This window comes from Panulirus ornatus, chromosome 9, assembly GCF_036320965.1.
Source record: "Panulirus ornatus isolate Po-2019 chromosome 9, ASM3632096v1, whole genome shotgun sequence".
NCBI lineage: Eukaryota > Metazoa > Arthropoda > Malacostraca > Decapoda > Palinuridae > Panulirus > Panulirus ornatus.
In genome coordinates this window covers 41,074,581-41,079,673 of record NC_092232.1, presented here as the reverse complement: position 1 = coordinate 41,079,673, position 5,093 = coordinate 41,074,581, and the positions used below count along the sequence as shown (strand labels likewise).

The window sequence follows — 5,093 nt, the reverse complement described above, 5'->3', positions numbered from 1 at the left end:
GATGGAAGTTGCTTATGGAAATATTATCTAAACAATGGCTATGACTGCAAATAGAATCTAAGAGCGGAGACAGCTTTATGAGCTTTACTCTACCACGCCTCCTCCGGACAGGTAAAGTTAAATAGTCACTAGAAGTGGACCAACACTTTTCCAGTCGGAGCTCTTACTGCCATGGATTATACCATTGGCCCATATAACGAGGTGCTGCAGCAGAATGACGCATTAGAAGCGTTCTGGGACCATAACCCAGAGGTACACGGATCAAAACCATGCTCTCCTTCAAATGTTTTCTTATCACAGGATGCGACCAATTTCTGGACTTGACCCATTTACTGTAATAATAACATTAAACATGGCCACAGTAGGAAAGTGAAATGAAGGAAGACTCGGTCATTTGCCCCAGTGTCTGAGATAAAGGTAGATCTTTGTGGCCGACTTCTGTATCTATTGGTGGAGGCTTCCGTCAAACTCTACATACAACTCCAGTTCTTGATGTTGATGTTTCTGTGAAATGAGTAAAGATGGTAAACTGGAAGATCCTGAAAGCGGGAGATTTTATCGCGTTATACAGTGAAACAACCATAATCCAAATTCAAGCGTTCTTTCCAGTAAAATACGAGCTAATACGAGGAGTAGACCAAGTTGTACTCGTTTATATTATATGTTATAGAAAATTTGTAAATATATTTACGTATGCCTTTAGGTTCACACGCTACACGCAGAAATCACCACGAATTTATGATCTGAGAACAATGATCTGATAACAAGTCCCCGTACAGGAACATGAACTTCAGAACGTTGACTTAGGCCAGGTGGGCTGCTCACTTGCGTTGTTACCATCTCATATATCTCCAGATTCATCTTCATAACTTACTATAGAATGTACTCAAGAATACTGAATCCCCTATAAACTGAACCAAGAGATAAACTGCCTTCATATCTAAACTGTTAATCAACATAACCACTATGAAAGTAGGGAAGAATCTTAATCATTAATGTTGCTATTCATATATTCAACGTCGACGACGTTTGATGCGAATGTGAACAGTCAAAATGTTAAAGATCTACGCCCCTTGACGGGAGAGAGGATGACCTCTGCTGATTGGGTGGGAGACTTGTCATGTCAGGCCGATGGACGGTGTCTAACATGAAGTTTGTGACGTGACTCTTTTATCTGCTTTTTGAGATTTCCAGAATGCCTTTGGAGTGTTCTTTATGTCTGTGTGATGTGATTCCAGTTAATGTTGTTGAGGTTTATGGTAAACCTATAAAGTTATTTCTTAATGTGGCTTCAGTTTCAGATGCTGAAACCTGTGGTTTACTACATACGTCAGGTGTCACGTCTTTTATCTCCTTGACCTGCTGGAATCTTTCAGTGAGCTTCTAGAATGATGTAGTATATGATTATTCTAAGCATCCTGTTGATGCCTGATGATATCTGGTGGCTCTCTGGATAGTTCGTAATGTAAAGAATGTGGTGTGCAAAGTTCCTTAGTCTTTTAGCTACCAATATCACTTTACTTTCGAAAGGAAAGATTCACTTCTAGAGAAAAGTTCTCATCGAGGCTATGACTTAAATGAAATATACAGAATGACTTCAAAGACAAAGAATTAGTTAAAGAAAAACAAGAAAGTAATGGAAGAGCAATTAGTTTACTTATAAAGCTGTATTCCTGTAGACTGACTTACGTTCGGTAGATATAAGGCGCCGTCGTCTGTATGATAAAGTTTAGAATGAACTTCTGGAATACAATTAGCATACTCTTGTAGTGTGTATCCATTAATTCTTTACTTGTATGTAGAAAGCCTCAGGCGTAACCAAAAGTTGATATAGTTGCATGACTCTTGTCTTTGCTTTTAAACGGTTTGGTAAACTACAGATATGTTCTTATGATGTGATCATAAAAGTACGTACCTTTCATTTTGAGGTTTCAAGAAATCTTGAAACCTTCAAATATTCAAACCTACTGGAGTTTCCAGTAGACCTCAAGGAAGCTGCTGAGAACGAATAGAATCAATCAGGTGTACCTCCTACACCTGCACGAGGTTTCCAGTACACCTGAGGGAAGCTGTTGAGTATAAATTAGTTCCCACTGCTTTACCTGTTGCAGGTTTACAAAGAACACTGTTGATGATGAATTAAGTTTGATTAGAGGTTTCCAGCACACCTCAGTGAAGGTGTTGAAAACAAGTTACGTTTCACTGCTATCCCTGCTGGAGGTTTCCAATGAGCCTTAAAGAGGTTGTTCGAGTTGAATTAGTTGTAATTGTTTAACCCGATGAAGGCTTCTAATTGGACCTAAGCTAAGCTGTTGAGGATAAATCATATGTGATAAACCTACTGGAGGTTTCCATTAAACTTTAGGGAAGCTGCTGCAGATAAAGTAGCTATGATTCCTGTGCCTGCTGAACGTTGTCAATAAAACTCGGAAAAGCTTTTTAGGATATGTTTGTGTTACTCCTATAACTGAATAAAGGTTTCCAGTAGAACTCAAAAACGCTGTTGAGGGTAAATTAGATGAGACTCTTATGCCCGATGAAAGTTTTTGTGGATAAATTTGATGTGACTCCCATAACTTTTGAAGGTTTCCTGTCAACCTCTGGGATCGTTTGTGATAGACTGATGTACCTGCTTGCAGTAGCCTCTTATTAACCATTGGAGTTGTCTGTCCCAGTGTCTGAGAAAAATTTCAGAATGTTTTGTCTGATTCCTGTATCTACTGGTGGAGGCTCCTAGGAGTCAACCACTGCAATGATCTTAAAGTTTAATATTGAACTCCAGTTCTTGATATTGATGTTTTTAGTAAACTGATTAGAGATAACAAATTGGAGATCCTGAAGGTGGAAAATTTTATATGAAGGTCGTGCGACCACCTTCCGCCAAATTCAATGATTGTTTCCGACACAAGACAAATTTCCAGAAACATTGGAACATGATCTACTGTTTATTTATTGTGTTGTATAGAAGATATATAGAGATACTTACTAATGAGAGGAAACAAACAGGCAACAGGCAGAAATCACCAAAATATAAGTGTGATAACAGTCGCCGTACAATACCACGAACACCAGCCTAGCTGGATGGGCCTCACGCATTTATGCCAATTCATATTTGTAAATGACGCTAAATTCATCATCAGAATTCACTAAAAGTTTTGTTAGGAATTTGAAATTATATAAATGCTGAACAAAAGATAAATCATGATCTTGTTCAAACAATATCAATATATCCACAAAATCAATTATACCGACGAAAGCATCGGTGTTCGCGTTTTTAGCCCTGAAGGTCACACTGAGGGAGATTTACGTCACCTTGTTAGAAGAGCAGAAAACCTTAGCTGACTGAGTGAAGTTTCCGACAATTGTAGGAGACTTGGTATGTCTGACTGATAGAAAGCTTGTATGATGAAGGTTTTTCCATGTCTCCTATATCTACTTCTCAGGATTTCCAGATGACCTGCGGGGTGTTCATTATGTTTGTCATGTAATTCCAGGATCTGTTGTTGAAGAAAATAGTGAACCTCCAGATTGATTTCACTTTTTCCTTTGCCTTTATCTTCTACTGGTGAAACCTCTGGATTACCTAATGTGTCAAGTTTTTTATCTCCTAGAATTCCTGGATGCTTCCAGTGAACCTATGGAATGGTTCAGAAGAAGGATGTTTTACGTAAATCTTTTCTGCCTGGTGAACTCTGATAGGCCTCTAGAGAGTTCTTAATGTGGAGAGAGTAGTGTGATTTGTTTCATAATTTTCTATATGTCATTAACATAATTATTATTTTTCAAATGGAAGGCTTCAGTTGTGAGCAAAAGACCTCATCAATGGCAGCTCATAGAACATGAAAAGGTTCAAGGACTTATAAAAGCTTTAGAGAGAAGAGGAAGAATAAGTATTTTAGATGAAGTAGGTAACTTACTTCTTAGTATAGGTACAGGTCACAGTTGTTAGGAAATATGTGGGAAGGTAAAGAGTTTCACATACTACCGTTGTAAAGAAGGGCTCAGATCGTAGCTTTTAGGAAAGAAATGATAGGGCAAAGGGTTTCAAAGTCTAGCGGTGTAGAGAAAGAACCAGGTATCACAACGGCTCATCGTTGAGATGTCAACGGCCACACAGTAATCATGTGAAACACTGGATTGCCTTGTGACGCATTGGATTTCCGAGTGGTACGGTCTGTGGTGAGATGTTGAGGTTCCTGGCAAACGTTCTTGTAATCAAGGGTCGTTCCTGGATAAGCTCGAATCACCAACCCTTCGGTGAACATCCTAACTCACTAATCTCTTTTGCCAAGGAAACCTGGAAATATCCCAGCTACAGACGGATGAGAAGGTAAGAGATGGTCTGCGTCATTACGTGACTGCCAAACAGGAATAATGTGATGATAATCATCCCGGTTGATCAGCTGAAATTCCAATATTTTTTGTGTATTTCCATAAGGAGTAATTCTCCAGAGCAACATAAGTCCTTGTCTAGAATTGGCTTTGAATACGAACACTGTATCCTCTCCAGCTACACATGACGCCTATATGTTATCTAAAACAGTCATTGCCACAAGCACTCGTCACCAAGTCAGCCATAACATGAGGTATTTCCAGGCCTCCGTGGCACAATTGGTTAGCGCGTTCGGCTGTTAACCGAAAGGTTGGTGGTTCGAGCCCACCCGGGGGCGACACTTTATGTAAGACAACTCCAGAACTTACAAGAAACTTCAGTTTTGAACAGGCATACGAGTTAATCAAAAACTGTATGTAATCTCAAAAACAATTAACTGTAAACCTCCAAAAGTTATCTGCGTCATATGTAATTCATCCTTACTAGCTTCCGTGAAGTTCACTGGAAACCTCAACAAAGGTAGAGCCCCATGCCACATCATAAGATCACACCGGAGGTTAAGAAGAACCCTTGAAAGGCAAACGCAGAAGTCACACATTCAAGATACCTTATGACCACTCCAGATGTTCACTATATACATGCAAATGGGTACAGGATGCACACATTATGTGATGTTAAGAACATTCCAGAGGATCATTCTAAACCTCGTCATGCAAACTACAGATCTTGATATCTACTTGACACCTGAGTCCATAGAAAT

General features: G+C 39.3%; 1 non-coding gene across 1 annotated transcript; it reads left to right on the top strand.

Moving 5' to 3' along the window:
• Nucleotides 1–4,596: 4,596 nt before the first annotated feature.
• Nucleotides 4,597–4,670, top strand: TRNAN-GUU (transfer RNA asparagine (anticodon GUU)). Its single transcript has one exon. It is a non-coding gene; the product is annotated as a tRNA-Asn (tRNA).
• The last annotated feature ends 423 nt before the right edge of the window (nucleotides 4,671–5,093 follow it).